The sequence below is a fragment of the Tamandua tetradactyla genome, chromosome 8 (genome assembly GCF_023851605.1).
Source record: "Tamandua tetradactyla isolate mTamTet1 chromosome 8, mTamTet1.pri, whole genome shotgun sequence".
Classification (NCBI taxonomy): Eukaryota; Metazoa; Chordata; class Mammalia; order Pilosa; family Myrmecophagidae; genus Tamandua; species Tamandua tetradactyla.
The window spans coordinates 124,969,725-124,987,478 of NC_135334.1; the positions used below are offsets into that span (position 1 = coordinate 124,969,725).

The 17,754-nt window shown below is 44.1% G+C and overlaps 1 pseudogene; it reads right to left on the reverse strand.

Annotated features, from left to right (window-relative positions):
• Nucleotides 1–1,499: 1,499 nt before the first annotated feature.
• LOC143645292 (olfactory receptor 4B13-like) overlaps nt 1,500–17,754 on the reverse strand; it is a 69,716-nt pseudogene continuing 53,461 nt past the window's right edge.

Here is a 17,754-nt window from a genome sequence, read left to right on the forward strand (position 1 = left end):
GAGAGCTGACTATTAAATTTTCAGGAATGCTGCAAGCCAGTTATTAAACATAGCCATTATTAAAAATTATATAAACTTACAATTAAACAAATTATATTAATAAGGTGATAAAAATTCAAAGCTCACCACTTCCTAAGTATTTTTTTTCTATTTTGCTTTTATGGACAGTCCTGTGTCTCTGTGGGGTAGCACTATATAATGGTGTGTGGTAAGCAGAATAATGGTCCCTCTAGAGATGTTCTGTCCTAATCTTGGGAAACTGTGAATATGTAACATTACATGGTAAAGGGGAATTACGGTATCAGACGTTATCAAAGTTGTTAGCCAGCTGCTCTTAACATGGAGATATTATCCTGGATTACCTGGGTGGGTCCAATGTAATGACAAGGAAAGAGGAAGTGGGAAGCAGAAGGAGAGGCCAAAGTGATGTGCTGTACGAAGAACCTGACCTGCTGTTGCTGGCTCTGAAGATGGAGGTAGAGGGCCAAGAGCCAAGGAGTGTGCTTGAAGTGTGCTAGAAGGTGGAAAGGGCAAGAGTTTCCCTTTGAACCTCCAGAAGGGTAGGCCACTCTGCCAGCACAGCTGATTGTAGCCCCGTGAGATCCGTGTCAGATCTGACCTACAGAACTGTCAGACAACTTACATTGTGGTGATTTGTTACATCAGCAATAGGAAACCAGCAGTGCAGTGTGCTGCTGGGCAACTCTTTCCCAACCCACGTCCAGTGATGTCACGTTGGCTTACTGAAATCAGCCACAGTGAGAGTATTCACGCCACAGAAGTCTGCACATGCTACAAACCTGGGCTTGATTTACGGTTCTGTTGATTGCCTAAACTTAAGAAAGTGATGAAGAAAATTTATCAATTCAGAGTAAACTTTAAAGTATGCTATGTCCATAGCAGTTACATTATGAATAACACAAAGTGGAGGAAATGTTGTTGCAGTGTTCAAAAACCATTATATGGTTCAGCAAAGAACTCGTTCATATCATTGTTGAACGAGTGAAATTCTAACATTGTCATTGTTTTTCTTTTGTCTTGCTCTATAACGTAAATGAAAATATCAACCAACAACTTTCATGTGTGCAGTCACCATTGACAAAATGCATTTGCATCCAATTTTATCTCATTTGGTCCTTTTTGTAATCCAGGGAGGTGATGGGAAAAGCAGCATCATTCCCATTTAAAAATAAGGAAACAGATGAAGCAAAGAGTAGTAACATCAGCCACAGCATCTGTCTCAGGTGTCATTCCTTTATTGGAGTATGGCTACTGCTCAGATAAAGGTAATAGTTCTTTACACTATGAGTCAGAGTGTATTTGGCTGTCAACTTTTTCTGCACAAATATTTAATCCACTGGGGGCACACAAAGAGAACATCTCTTTGCCCAAAGTCAAACTGCTAGTAACTGGTAGGATAGATCCTCAAAACTAGGTCTTTAGACTCCAAATCCAAAGGTCTTTGTGCCATGTTATCCTGTTTCTTTGTGTGATAAGGTTTACGGGATGATGACTGGATCATTCCCAACAACCCCCTTGGAAACCGGAACAATGGAGGCTGCACCCGTCCTATTGTGTGTCTCATCAGGGCCCTTTCTGTTTCTGCCCAACAATTTCTTGACCCACTGTCTCCACATGGCACTCTTCACCACCACATTTCTCAGTGTGTAGTTCTCAGCGTTCAGCATGTGTGTGATGATGGTGTAAAACGCAGCCAATCCTCTCAGTAAAAGTGGTGAAAGGCCAAAAGTAGATGAAGATGCAGAGAGCATAAAACAAGAGCACCACAGTAACGTGGGGAGCACATGTGGACAGGGACTTGCGCCTCCCCTCTGGTGAGCAGGTCTTGAAGGAAAGCCAGATGACAGCATAAGAGCCCACCAGGATAATGAGCAGCTTAGAGAAATCATGCCACTGTCGACCACCACAATGAACCCCACCATATGCGTGTCTGTGCAGGCCAGCTTCAGCAGGGGGTGGACATTGCAGAAGTAGTGGTCAATCAGGTTGGGGCCACAGAAGGGCAGTTATACAGTGAGAATGGTTTGGATAAAGGGGTGCACAAATGCTCCCAACCAACAGTACACCACTGTGTGGAACAGACCTTCCCAGTTCATGATGGTTGTACAGCATAGGGGTTTACAGGTGGCCATGTACCTGCTGTAGGGCATCTTTATGCAACCAAATAGGTGGATGCAAAAGAGCTGGACCATACAACCCATAAACAGATGCTTATGACCTTGACTTCAAAGTCAATAATCAGCTTGGAGGCTGTAACAGAGGAATTGCAGATATCAACAAAGGATAAGAAGCTAAGGAAGAAGTGCATTGGTGTTTCAGTTTGCTATTGCTATTGGAATGCACTATACCAGAAATGGATTGGCTTTTACAAAGGGGGTTCATCAGGTTACAGATTTACACTTCTAAAGCCAAGTGAAGTCATCAACAAGAGGATACCTTCGCTCAAGAAAGGCTGATGCATCTGGGATTCCTGTGTCACGTGGGAAGGCACATGGCAGCATCTGCTGGTCCTTTTCTCCTAGGTTGGTTTCCAGAATGGCTCTCCCAGCTCCTGTGGGTCCCTCTGCCTTCTTCTGGAGCATTTTCTTCTCTAAGCACCAGTGGGTCCTCTCTAGCTTCTCTGGGGCAAACTCCAGATTTCATTTCTTACCTTAGCATCTCCTGCAACATTTTATGTCTCCAAACATCTGAAATCTCTTGGTTCTCTGTATCAGTTTTGAGCTCTCTTTATGTTTTCTGTCTTTTATCCCCCAGTAACATGGAGGATTCCAGTAAAAGGAGTAAGGCCCACCTTGAATTGGGTCGGGTCACATCTCTGTGGGAGCAACCTAATCAAAAGGTCTCACCTATAATAGGTCTGCACGCACAAGGTTGGATTAGAAGAACATGGCTTTCCTGGGATACACAACAGTATCAAACCAGCACGTTCCACCCTCTGGACCTCCAGAAGACATGTTATTTCCATGTACAAAATATATTCATTCCATCACAATATCATAAAGGCCTTAAACCATTTCAGTGACAATACAAATGCAATACAAAGTCAAAAGCAGTACAGAGTCTTATCAAAATCAGCTACAGGCATGATCTGTCCTAAGGCAAAATTCTCCTCTGGCTGTGGACCAGAGCAATTTATCTGCTGCCAAAATACAAAGGAGGGAAAGTCATAGGATAAAGGTTCCTATTTCCATTGGGAGAAATTGAAATGGAAAACAGAGGTCAATGGACCCAAACAATTCTGAAAACTTGTAGGGCAAACTCTGTTAGATTGATGCTTTATCCTTGGGGCTTGAGAAAGCTGCAGTCCCACCCTTTCCAAGGGCTTACACAGCAGCTCAGCTCTCTCTAAACACTGGGGTGAGGTTTGCAATTAGGGAGCACTGGGGACACCATCTTGTTATCAGCCCCAACCTCTTTGAGCATCTGGGCAGCCTTGAGACTCTCTGCCCTCTGGCCTCATGCCTTCAGGACAATGGGGTGGTTGCCAGACTCTCCCCAATGCCCAACCTCTCTGAGGTGTTGGGTGGTGGCATACATCCAGAACAATGGGCCAGCTGAGCTCTTCTCAACTCCCAGTCATCTGAGAGCCCTGAGGTGGTCACACTCTTCCTGAACATTGAGGCAGAAGGCCCAACCTCTGCTTCTGGGGCAAACTCACCCTTTCCACAAGCATGGGAGGTCTGCTCCCCTGGCCATTTCTTGGCTTAGGCCTTAGCCTCCATGATTTTGCCTTTGAAGTTATTTTTCCTTCAATTTGTCCCTCTTATGTCCCTTTTAGTCCAGACCAGCAGTGGTTCCATCTGTACAGATCTTGCAAAAAGTTTGTTGGCTTGGCATGTAGCATACTGGGGTCAAAACTTTCAGACAATAGAGCCTTCCACAAATCTTTTCTGAATAACTCCATCTACAATCCTGGTTTGTGCTGAAATGGCTGACTGGTTCCACGTTTGGTTAAATCCTCACATGGGGCACTATTCTCTGGGATCTCATTTTCCAAAAGCTCAGAATTTTCCAAACTGTCAGTTTTTTGTTTCTTTGTACCCAAGAGTCCATTCTTAATTTATCCTTTTCTTCTCACACTTTTACCATAAGCTGTGAGGAAAAGCCAAGCTGCATTTTCCACATTCAGTTTGGAAATTTCCTCAGGTAGATATCCAAGCATATCGTTTTCAAATTCTACCTTCTATCCAACGTTAGGACTCAACTTCGTCAAACTCTCTGCCACTTTAAAACAAGCGTCACCTTTCTTCCAGTTTGCAATAAAACATTCATTTCTTTCTACAGCCTCATCAGAAGTATCTTTAGCATCCACAATTCTACCAACAGTTCAGAGTAATTAGGTTTTTCTTATCAAGCATCTCACAATTCTTCCAGGATCTTCCCTTATTCATTTAGAAAGCTGTTCCAGCATTTTTGGTATTTGCATTTTTGTATACATATCTCCATGGAAACAGCCTAATCAAAAGGTCCCATTCGCAATAGTTCCTCACCCACAAGATTAGAAGAATGTGGCTTTTCTGGGGTACATAACAGTTTCAGATCAGCATAATTGGAGAGCTGAGATTTGGGCTTCTTTAGAAAGTCATTATAATGAGAAAATTTCCAGTCATGAGGATCATGTAAAAGAGTAAGAACAGAAAGAAATGGAGTGATTGTACTTCCTCATTTTTGGTAAGACCTGTGAGGATAAATTCTGTAACATTATTTTCCATGGATTCTGAGCAGTTTTCAAGAGAGAAACCCAGTGTGACTTTACCTGTAGGGGAAAAATGCAAACAACGATTAGATTTAGGCACATGCTATACCTTAACAGTATATTTTTTTCTTAACAACTATTCACAAACTTTTTCACTTAAGGTGTTGGTTTGGGGAAAGTCTGTTTCTTAAAATCATCACTCCTCCTCCTAATAAAAAGAGAGAAAGAGAGAGGGGAAAGAGAAGATAAAGTTTGACAGGCTTTAAATGGATTTGGGAATGCAGTCTGGGTTCCCCACTTAAGCATCGGTTGTCTGAATCACAGATGCTCCAGAGTTTAAATTAAACCCCTGTGTTAAATAAGGGTTTCAGGTGACGATATCAGTCTCTTTAGCTTAGGATGGTTTTTTCTCCACTCCAGTTGATGTATGAGATCTAAGGAAAGACATGCATTTATGGTCATGAGGAGATAAGTTAAAAAGTACAACTTTGAGTTAGACCTGAGAGATTCTAACCTCCACTGTGACTCTTTGACCTCTTATGTTATTGATACACGGATTGACCTTTGTGGTACTTAAAATTATCCCAGGATTTCACTCTTTGACATTCCTCATACGTCTAAAAGTTGGGAAAACCCCATAAATCTTCACAAACAGAAGCTGCCACTTGCAAGGGGCTCAGGAGTTCAGATCCTAGCTGACATTAGTTGTGGTAGGATATGGGGAGAAAATAACTTTGGACTGGTTTAGATTTACCCCGACGGTGACTAACTGTGCTATCTGGGGGAAATTTACTTTACAGGCACTCAGTTTCTTAGGCCATTGGATTTTGATCTCTACATGAACACCAAGTTCACCTCCAACTGTCACATTGTACACCAGGAAATTTGGGACTTTTTTCCAATACCCTGAGATGCTATTATTGAATGTGGTTTACTTGTTTCATCTTTCCATTCTTCGGAATCAAAAGTTGTGTGAAGGTGGGTACAATGGCCGTCTTCTTTATCTCTGTATTGCCTGAGTACAGATATTTCCCCCACTTAGTTTGACAATCATTTAAGCTTTCCAAGCATCAGTTTATTCATTCTTCAAATGGAATTGGCTATTGACCACCTCAAAGGATTGTTTTAAATATAAAATCCAGCCCAAGCATACAGTAAGCACATGATGAATTATGCTTTTCCATTTTCCAAATAAATTGCCAGTTGTTTCGGTTTGCTAAAGCTGCCATGATGCAATATACCAGAAATGGGTTGTTTTTACAACGGTGATTTATTGTCTTACAATGTATAGTTCTTAGGCCATGAAAATGCCCATCTCAAGGCATCAGTAGGAGGATACCTGGACTCTGAAGACAGGCTGCTGGAATATGGGTCACCTCTATCACTCGTGAAGGTAGATGGGTGGTGTCTGCTGGTCCGTCACTCCTGGGTTTCATTGTTTTCAGCTTTTGGCTTCAGTGAATTCATCTTGAGTTTCTGTGGGTCCCCCTTAGCTTATAAAAGTCTCCAGGGCTTTTCTCTATAAGCTTCTCTTAATTTCATTTCTCTCCTTCTGTGTGTAGGTGTTTTATCCTCTCATAAAGAACTCCAGTCAGAGGTTTAAGACCCTCCTTGAATGGGGTGGGTCACTTAATAACCTAACCAAAAGATCCCACCCACAACAGGTCTATAGCCACTGGAATGGATTGAAAGAACATGACTTTTTCTGGACTACACACAATTTCAAATTACCACATGATTTAAACACATTTTAGTATGAAAATTTCAAAGAAATGCAAAATGGAGAAAATAGTATCATGAACTCTTATATATTCATTATTCAGAATTAAAAGCTATCAATATTTTGCTACACTTGCTTCATCTTTTGTTTGTTAAAGATTTTAATGCAAATCCCAGTTATCATGCTATAGCCTGCTTCAGTATCAATATCTCTAAAAACAAAAAATTTTCTTATATAAACAGAAAGCCATGATCACATCTAATAAAATAACCAGTAATTTCTTGGCATCAACCAATTCCTGGTCCACTTTAGCCAAGCTTTGTCCTCTTCTTTCATTATAGTATTAGCCAATTACCTACTAAGGCTGCTCCAGCCAATATGGTAGCTCAGTCAGGCTACCTGGAAATTAAAATGTGGCTAGCATTTTTGAGGAACTGGAGTTTTAAATTTTATTTAATTTTTAATTTAAAAGCTAAAGCAATGTAAGATGTTTTGAAATAATGAAATTTTGGATAATTGGTTTACATAAATGTATCATTAAAATCAACTTCACCCTTTCTTTTACATTCTTCTGTGGCTACTAGACATTTAAATGGCAGATGTGGCTTATACTATTTTCTATTACTTGGCCTGTACCAAGTGCTAGACCCTGGTCTAAGCGTGTGACTTTACTAGCTCATTTAATTCTTGAAACTCAGTGAAGTCTGTAGAATTAGTCCCAGTACTCACATAAGGAATGGAAACTCAGATTAAAGAACTTTTTCACACAGCCAGTTATTGGTGGAATATAGACTCAACCTTAATAGATTATTCTCTTAGCCTGTGCTCTATTATATCAAATATATGCACGATTTCCTTCCGTTTTTTTAGAAACTTGATGATTTTTTTAGTAGATGATGACAGCAGAAACAGACTTGCACTGTATCATGAGCATGGCCCAACATTTTAACCAACTGAATGCTCTCCTCTCGTGACTTCTGCAGGCCAAGAACGCCCTGTTGGCGCCCTTCATTCCTCACACCAGGACTGCGACCGGCTGCGAGAACAGCACGAGGAGCCGCAGGAACCCAAGGCCAGCTGCAGAGGGCGCTGTCTGAGGCCAACAGCGCAGTTGCTCGTGGAGGCAGACGCTGTCCTGCACACAGAAGCACAAGCTCGCAACACCGATTGCTTTGAGGAGACCTAAAACCCTTGAACAATCCCGTGGGAGAGGGCAATGGCTTTAGAACCACTTGGAAATGAATTTGTTTTGCTACTAGATGTTTCCCCATCTCATCTTTCTTTTAATGCAGTGATGCACTACTAGAGGGCCCTGGTGTTAGCAATTTCTTTAAGACAAACAACTTCGATCTTTGGTAGAGACAAGGCAGGCTACTGATCACTGATTTTTGGCATACACAAAATTCTCCTGGGCTTGCAAAAGCGAATGGATGTTTGAATCACATAGATTAGTGAATAGTGATGAATAGCGATGTTCAAGAGTATTGAAACTTAAACAGCATCTGCTTCTCTTTCATATTCCTTAAGGGAAAAACCTACTCAGCATCTTCAAGATTCTGAGGAGCAGGTTGAGGCAGTGAATGCTAAATGTGCTTCCTTGGAGAAGACCCAGCAGGGGCTTTGAGGAGAGGTTGGGCACCGGACGGTTGAAGGTGAAAGAGCCAACTCTTTGGCTGCTGCTGTGGACAAGCGGGACTTTGACGAGGTGTGGGGCCAGCTCCATGTCGGCTGAGCATCAGCATGTGGGCAACGCTTGTACTCACAGTGAGAGGAATCTGGGTCCCAGTCCTGACCTACCACCACTAGCCTTGTGACCTTGGGCAAGTCCTTGGACTGATCTGGGCTGCAGTTTCCTCATCGTAAAAGGGGATGGGACAGGACAGGGTAGAGGTTCCTTTCAAACACTCTCAGAGGCGACAAATCAATTTCAACAGTGCTGTTTGGGCCCGAACACTTCCTTCCATCATCTGCTGGTCCACTTGGGACTGACTGGGGAGATTCTAACTTAGGTCCCACTGGGAATGGCAAATGAGGTTGGTTTAAACTGATATTCTAATGAAATATTTGGAAGTCCAGGGTCATTTTCATATTAGGAGCAGGGTACCTATGCCAAAATAATTCCTTCTCAAAGGATTTATTAGCCTTTTGGGGATGGGAGTTGTTAGAGATTCATTATCTTGAGTACATTTATAGAATGAAGTCTTGGTTAGTCCAATTATCAAGGACAAGGAGTCAGACAAGAGAAACCGAGTCCAGCACCAACTCTAAGAGTCTTCACCTTAACGGTTGTATTTAGTTGAAGTCTGGGGAACAGTGCTAATCAGTGGGTCCCCTTCTACCCTGCATTCCAGGTGTTAGCCGAATGGAAGACTGGGCAGGAGGACAGCTGAAGACGCCTCTCAAGGAGTCCCGCTCTGTGAGCCCTCAGCGCTTCAAACTAAACAATGCCTATGAGGAAGCCTCAGACCAGCTGGAAACTGAAATGAGAAAATAAGGACTTAGGACAGTCTGAAGCCTCCCTTCTTTCATGATCTGTTGGCAGAGAGAATGCTGGAGTGAGTGGGCACAGCCCCATTCCTCACATCCTGTCATCACAGCCACCGTTCCACGCATGCTTGCCTGTTAGGGCATGGGGAGATGTCCATCTTTCTGACCTTCCCTCTACGCAGCATCGTCTTGTTGGGAAACAGGAGTCGACAACATTGTAGGCAGCTGGCTGGAAAGCATTCAGCCGGTGCTCACCAGGCCCAGAAACCTGTGACGAGAGGTTCACAAGCCACCGAGACTTGTTTTTGCAGGGGAGATAGCAGCTCTCACAGAACAAATCGCTGAAATGGTAAGGTCATCCTTGAACTTTAGAAACTGGAGGAATCGAGAGCAGATGGAGCTGGAAAAGGCTGCCACCTGGCTCCCGAGGCAGTGAGGTGGGCAGGAGTCCTGGGGGCAGCAGTGGGGCGGCCAAGGGGGAGGAGGCTGCCTCAGGCCAGCTGCCCTCTGTCTTAGTGTGGGAAGTTTTACAGGCGGTGCCCACCCTGTCCTTCCAAATGGCACGACGTGAGGGTGAGGGAAATAATGTCCGTGAATGATCTCGAATCCTTTGGAGAAAATCATTCCATTAAAACAGGTCTAAAATGTGATTTTACAACAAAATTTAGATGACTGTAAAATATTTATGAAGTGCTGTAAACTCCTAAAATATGGTGATTTAAATATGCTATAATTTTTATGGCATAATTAAAAACAAGTGGGGCGGGCCGCGGTGGCTCAGCGGGCAAAGTGCTTGCCTGCTATGCCGGAGGACCTCGGTTCGATTCCCGGCCCCAGCCCATGTAACAAAAAACGGAAAAACAAAATACAATAAAAACAAGAAAATGTTTAAAGATGTTTCCCTTTCTTCCTTCCTTCCTTCCTTCTATCCTTCCTTCCTTCTCTCTGTCTTTAAAAAAAAAAAAAAAAAAAAAAAAAAAAAAAAACAAGTTACAATGAAACATTTTATTTCTCCACTGAAGATCGACTAGGGATGCCTCAAAGAGAGAACACTGACCATATGGAGTGGGAGGAAGGAAACCTCGCTACCCCAGAGCAGGCTGGAGCAGGCTGTGACCCGTCGCTGGCCCTATGTCTGTTTAGGTTTTGTCCTTTCAAGGCTGCTCTCCAGTGGAGAGGCCACAACCTGCCCAGCCGGGCTGAGCTGACCGCAGTGAAGTCAGAATGGAGAGGAAGACCCCGGCTCGGCGGCCAGGGAGGGTCCCCGCGGAGTGCAGAGCGCCCCGACTTCAGTGGGGCGGGCAGAGCCAAGCCCTGGGGTCTGGGGGTCTGGGGGTCTGGGGATTTGGGGGTCTGGGGGGTCTGGGGATTTGGGGGTCTGGGGGGTCTGGGGATTTGGGGGTCTGGGGGGTCTGGGAGGTCTGGGGGTCTGGGGGGTCTGGGGATTTGGGGGTCTGGGGGGTCTGGGGGGTCTGGGGGTCTGGGGGGTCTGGGGATCTGGGGGTCTGGGGGGTCTGGGGGTTTGGGGGATCTGGGGATTTGGGGGTCTGGGGGGTCTGGGGGGTCTGGGGGTCTGGGGAGTCTGGGGATTTGGGGGGTCTGGGGGGTCTGGGGGTCTGGGGGTCTGGGGGTCTAGGGGGTCTGGGGTCTGGGGGTCTGGGGATTTGGGGATCTGGGGGGTCTGGGGGTCTGGGGTCTGGGGATCTGGGGGTCTGGGGATTTGGGAGTCTGGGGGTCTGGGGGTCTGGGGGTTTTGGGGGGTCTGGGGGTCTGGGGGTCTGGGGATTTGAGGGTCTGGGGGTCTGGGGGTCTAGGGGTCTGGGGATTTGGGGGTCTGGGGGGTCTGGGGGTCTGGGGGTCTGGGGGTCTGGGAATTTGAGGGTCTGGGGGTCTGGGGGTCTAGGGGTCTGGGGGTCTGGGGGATTTGGGCGTCTGGGGATTTGGGGGTCTGCGGGTCTGGGCAGTACGAAACTCCAGCCAGGCCGTGCATCCAGGCCGCGGGCATGTCCGGAGCGTGCAGGGCCAGCTTGAAGCCCCTAAAAGCCCCTGATGAAGAACTCCCCCTCCCTCCAGCCTCAAAGTGCCCGCTGGGTCTGGGCCTGATGCCCCACCGGAAGGAGTTGCCTTTTCTCCCTGGCGAGGATGCCCAGTGCCACCTGGATGGCGCTTTCCGGGGCCAGGAGCAGCCGCTGGCCCCCGAGGGGCAGAGCCCAGCTGCAGGGACCCAGGTGGAGAAGCTGCCGGCCCCTCTGCAGCAGGAGAGAGGGCCCAACACGGGCTGGACAAGAGCTTCTGGAGGCCACTGAGGGAGCAGACACCCAGGCGGGGGAAGGCGGAGCAAGAGAGGGGACATCCGGCTGCAGACTCATCAGTCTTGGAGAAGCTCCTTGGGTCCAGCCTCTCTGGGATGATGTTACTTTAATCAACCAAAACAAAATTTAATTAAGCTAATCAGATGCCGACGCTCTGTGATGAGTTTAGTGGATCCTGATTAGGGAGGACATCTGCGCCCTTGGAAGGCTCGCTGGCCTCAGGGCCCAACAGCCGCTGCTGCGCAGGGTGGGGGGTCTGGGACGGTGCCTCACATTGGTGACGCACAGTCAGATCTGCCTGGCCTAGGGCCCAAAGGATCCTTCATCCCACCCTCCCCGTCCCTCTGTCCATCTGCCATGTGGAGCCTGGGCTGGGCATGAATGATCCCACACCCTTCAAAGTGTTGGGGTACCTCATCCAGTAAGAGAAGAAGGAAACGAAAACGTCATGGCTGAGGACGCAGGCTTCACCCCAAGCTGATTTTCGATTGACCCAATGTTGACTCCCAGAAAATTTAATTATAATTTACATTTCCAGAAGAGGCCACTTTCCAAAGGCACTGACTCGCCCTCAGACACCCTCTGTGTATTTCTGCCACGACATCTGAAGCCACCGTCTTCTGGACCACGTGTGCCTCCCCCAGTGGACTGTGTGTGACTCACACGCAGAGCCCGTTCCTGGAGTGTGAATCCCCCACACTTGGAGAGCGCCTGGCACGGAATACTAGGTGCTTGGGAGGCCTTGCAGGAGGGAGGGAGGGAGGAAGAGAGAGAGGGAGAGGGGAACGCAGAGAATCCGGTCTATGATTCTTTCTGGGTGGCTGGTGTTAGCATCTCTACCACAGCACACTGGTCAAGCATAGATGGGTCAGGTGGAGTGGGATTTTCAATTCTAACCCTACCAGTTACCAGCAGGGCAACGCGTCAACTTATTTTACCCTCTAAGTACGTCCTGCCTCACAGAACTGGGGTAATTAAAATAGCTAATGCACATAAAGACAGCATCTGGTCAACAGGAAATTCTTAAGAAATGTTAGTTATTCTTATTTTTGTCTCTTATGTCATAATGATGGGAAATGTAGAACAAAGGAGAAAGGCGATAAAAGTGACCTTATTAGGCAGTGCAATAGTGGCTCAGTGACAGAATTCTCGCCTGCCATGCCAGAGACCTGGGTTCGATTCCAGGAGCCTACCCATGCCAAAAAAGAAAGTGACTTATTTACCTGGAAAGTATGGAAATCTTTCCATCACTTTCCAGCCTCTGAGTCCTACAAATCTACTCAGCTATGATCCCTCCAAACACTGTTTCTATAGTTTTGGGATTGAGCATGCGTTTTGCTTTGATAAATAGTGTGTCCCCAGTTTATTCCTAACTTAGAATTGCTGCCTGGGGCACATAGCAAAGGTTATCTGGAGCCTAAAGCAAAGTTAACTCTTATATTATTAAGTTCTTGGTAATTATTAAGGTTCTCAGTAAATTGCAGAGTCAGGGCATAAAATACAATAAATATGTGACCTTGGGGCTGTTCTGAAGGTTAATCAGCTCTCTCTCTCTGAGATCCAGAGTTCTCTCTCAGCTCAGTGCAAATTCAGCCTCTAGTCCTGGCAAAAGGCTCTTTCAAATCCACATTCTGTGGTTTGGGAGGGAGAAAGAAAAGCCCCCTGACAACAAGAGAATGCTGTGTTTTCTCCCACTGTCCTAAGGAATGAGCCCCCAAGGGCTTCTGAGCTGCTTCCCCTGTTGAAAGTTCTTGCCAAAGATGTAACTTAAAGGGTGGGGTCCACTTGGGAGGGAGCTTTTCAGAATGGATCCCCTGCTTTTTTTTTTGTCTCTATCAGTAGATGGCTCTAGGTTGCTGTCTGAGATCCGTCCTTTAACAGCAGTGCCGTTCCATCCTTTAGGTGGTGCTGTTCCATACTTTAGGTGGTGCCGTTCCATCCTTTAGGCAGTGCCGTTCCATCCTTTAGGCAGTGCTGTTCCATCCTTTAGCAGTGCCGTTCCATCCTTTAGGTGGTGCTGTTCCATACTTTAGGTGGTGCCGTTCCATACTTTAGGCAGTGCTGTTCCATCCTTTAGGCAGTGCCGTTCCATCCTTTAGGTGGTGCTGTTCCATACTTTAGGCGGTGCCGTTCCATCCTTTAGGCAGTGCTGTTCCATCCTTTAGGCAGTGCCGTTCCATCCTTTAGGTGGTGCTGTTCCATACTTTAGGCAGTGCTGTTCCCTCCTTTAGGCAGTGCCGTTCACAGCATTTACTGGGTGCCCTGCACTGTTGTAAACACTCTATAAAGACTCTGATTTCTTTGTTTTGTTTTTAGGACCTCAGTTGAGTTGAACTGGAGTAATCATGATTGTTGTTGAGCCTTGAGAACATAATACGGAGTGAATTAGCCCAGACACAAAAGAATAGACACTGTGTGATTCCACTCTTATGACATGGTAAAGGTAAAGTCAGAGGCTTATAATAGAGATTATGAAGGACCCAGAGATACACAGATGCTAAAGATGGGCGAATGGTTAGCTGATGAAGTTGAACTTAAACGTAAGGGAATAAATGGAAATGGAAGTGGTTTACTAGTGGATCTGTAAGTAATATTACCATACTGAAGGTAAAATGACTGAAAGGGATTGTACAGATCCATATGTCTCACTGATTAACCCTACAGATATAAATAAATAAATGAACTACTGCAAAAGTTTGAATCTTGTACAAAGAGTGTATAATTTGAGGTATGGGGGGAAACTACGCATGCTATGGGCTATGCTTAACAGGAACATATCAACAGTACCACAGCAACACCAGGGATAAATAAAGCGGGGAGGAACAAGGGTTAAGAGGAGGCTAGATTATCTATTTGATGAGGGTGTGTTTATTGGTTTTCTTTCTCTTGGAAATAATGGAATCATCTATAATGAGAGTGTCGATGGACTGTGGACTTTGGACATTATACAAGATGCCCGATGAATGGAAGTGGCCGAAGGGTGCACTGACTGAGAAGTTAATTGGCGAACGATGGTGTATACAGATGATCAGATATTGTGCTGTTACGAAAAGGAACCAAGTTTTGAGGCATGCACTGATGTGAATTGAACCTGTGAGACAAAATTAGCCAGACACAAAAAAGCAAACATTGTATGGTCTCATTTAGAAAATACTTATAAGAAAACAGGGGCCTAGACTGTAAACTCTTATAGCAGTCACATTTATTCCAGAGTGATAATTTTTATTTCTGGATTTTGAGAGGCTGTTTTATGTATGTATAACCTGGTATTTAGAGATAAGAACGCAGTTGATCAGGTCAGGATTAAGGCAATTTAGAACACACGGGTAAGGAAGACACTGTCTGTATTTTAGAACCTCATCTACTCTTTGAGACCAAAGGAAGAAAGTTTCATTTTTTTCCAGAACCTAAATTTTCTGTAGCACGTAATATAAATCAACCTGTCTGGATAGCTCATTTAAACAATTCAAATATAGGAAGCCCAGAATAAGAATGAGGGCCTTTAGTACTGTATAGCTTGATATAATGTCTGGATAAATCCCATAGTGTATTAAGCAGAGAATCAAAAACTGTTGGCAAAGTCCCTTGAGGGATGGGAGAAAAAATATGGAACTATTAAATTTTACCACTGGGGAAACCTCGAATACTGTGTCAAACCTTAGGGACACCCAATTCAATAGGCCAAGCCCTTGATCTTAAGGCTTACTCTTGTGAAACTTATGTAGGTAGTGGAGGAGCTTAGCCTACCTATAGGTGTCCCTGAGAGTTACTTCTGGAGGATGTCTTTTGTTCAGATGCAGCCTCACTCCGTAAGCCCAACTCTGCAAGTGAAATCATTGCCCTCCCCACTACATGGGACACGACATCCAGGGGTGAAAGTCTCCCTGGCAGCGTGGGAGAGGACTCCCAGGGATGAGTCTGGCCCTGGCACTGTGGGATCAGCAATGCCATCCTGACCAAAAAGGGGAAGAGAAGTGTTAACAAATAAGGTATCAGTGGCTGAGAGAGTTCACATAGAGTCAAGAGGCTACTCTGGAGTCACTCTTATGCAAGCTTTCAGTTAGACATTGCTACCTATCATAACTTGCCAAACCCCAGCTAAAACCATTCCAGCCAATCCTAAAGAACACCCAGGGCAATATATAAGATCCTACAAAGGTTCCATGCACTAGGATAGCTTCCACAGTTTGTTAATCCACTTGTTTGTTAATGGACACTTGGACTGTTTCCGTATTTTGGCAATTGTGAATAATGTTATGAACATCGGTGTGCAAATGTGTTTGTGTCACTGCTTTCAGCTCTTCTGGGTATATACTGAGTAGTGGGATTGTCGGGTCATAGGGCAACTCAATATTTACTTTTCTGAGGAACCACCAAACTGTCTTCTAAAGTCGCTGCACCATTGCACATTCCCACCAGCAGTGCATAAGTTTCCCAGTTTCTCCACATCCTCTCCAACATTTATAGTTTCCTGTTTGTTTAATAGCAGCCATGCTTATAGGTGTGAGGTGGTATCTCATTGTAGTCTTCATCTGCATTTCCCTTATAGCCATTGAAAATGAGCATTTCTTCATGTGCTTTTTAGCCATCTGTATTTGCTGTTTAGAAAAATGCCTATTCATATTTTTAGCCCATTTTATAGTTGGATTGTTTGTTCTTTTGCTGTTGACGTATATGGTTTCTTTATGTACACAGGATATCAATCCTTTAACTGATGTGCAATTTCCAAATATTTTCTCCCACTGAGTTGGCTGCCACTTCATCTTTCTGACAAAGTACTGGTTCTTGTATTTAGATGTTTGATCCACTTTGAGTTAATTTTTGTATAGGTGTAAGGTAAGGGTCCTCTTTCACTCTTTTGGCTATTGATAGCCAGTTTTCCCATGCCATCTAATGAAAAGACTATTTTGTCCTAGATCAATGGATTTGGGGGCCTTATCAACAATCAGTTGACCATGGATTTTGTGCTCCATTTCTGCACTTTTGATTCAATTCTATTGGTCAATACTTCTATCATTGTGCCAGTACCATGTTGTTTTGACCACTGTGGCTTTATAATAAGTTTTAAAGTCAAGGAGCGTTAATCCTCCCGTTTCATTCTTCTTTTTTAGGGTGTTTTTATCTATTCAGGGTCTCTTTCCCTTCCGGGTGAATTTGGTGACTGCCTTTGCTATGTCTTCAGGGTAGGCTGTTGGAATTTTGGTTGGTACTGTGCTGAATCTGTAGATCAATTTGGGTAGAATCGACACTTTACTTTCAAACTTCTTATCCATGAACAGGGAATGTTTTCCCACTTATTTAAATCCTCTTTGATTTTTTTTAGCAATGTTATGTAGTTTTTCTCTGTACAAGTCTTAGATACTTGATTCTCTCAGTTGCTGTTTTGAATGGAAGTTTTTCCTTATTGACTCCTCAGTTAGATCATTGCTCATGTATAGAAACATTACTGATTTTTGCACATTAATTTTATAACCTGCCACCTTGTTGAATTTGTTTCTTAGCTCAGGTAACTTTGTTGTACATTTCTCAGGATTTTCCAAGTATAGTATCATGTCATCTGCAGATAATGAAAGTTTTTCTTCTTCCTTTCCAATTTGCATGCCTTTTATTTCTTTGTCCTACCTGATTGCTCAAGCTACAACTTCTAGTACAATGTTGAATATTAGTGTTGACAGAGGGCATCATTGTCTCATTTCTGATCTTAGGAGGAATGCTTTCAGTCTCTCACCATTGAGTACAATGCTGGGTGTGGGTTTGTCATATATGCCCTTTATCATATTGAGAGAGTTACCTTTGATAGTACATTACTGATTTTCTTGGGTTGAACCATCCCTGCATTCTTGTTATAAACCCCACTTGGTTGTGGTGTATAATTTTTTAATGTGCTGTTGGATTCAATTTGCTAATATTTTGTTGAGAATTTTTGCATCTATGTCATTAGGGAGATTGGTCTGTAGTTTTCCTTTCTTATAGCATCTTTACCCAATTTTAGTATTAAGGTGATGTTAGCTTCATAAAATGAGTTAGGTGGTGTTACTTTTTCCTCAGTTTTTTGGAAAAGTTTGAGCAGGATTTGTGTTAATTTTTTTAGGAACATTTGATAAAATTTCCCTGTGAAGATATCTTCTTTGTTAGAAAGATTTCTGGTGGCTGATTGAATCTCTTGACTTGTAATTGGTTTGTTGAGATCTTCTATTTCTTTCTTAGTCTGTGTGGCTTATTTGTGTGTTTTCAGGAATTTGTTCATTTCATATAAGTTGTCTAGTTTGTTGGTGTGTTGTTGTTCAAAGTACCCTCTTATGATTTCTTTTATTTCTTCAGGGCCTGTGGTAATGACTCCCCTCTCATTTCTCATTTTTTAAAATTTGCATCCTCTTTCTCTCTCTCTCTGTTTTTTTTCCCTTATCATTCTTGCTAGTGGTTCATCAATTTTATTGATTTTCTCAAAGAGCCAACTTTTGATTTTATCGATTCTATCTATTGTTCTTTTGTCCTCCCATCCATTTAACTTTGCTTTA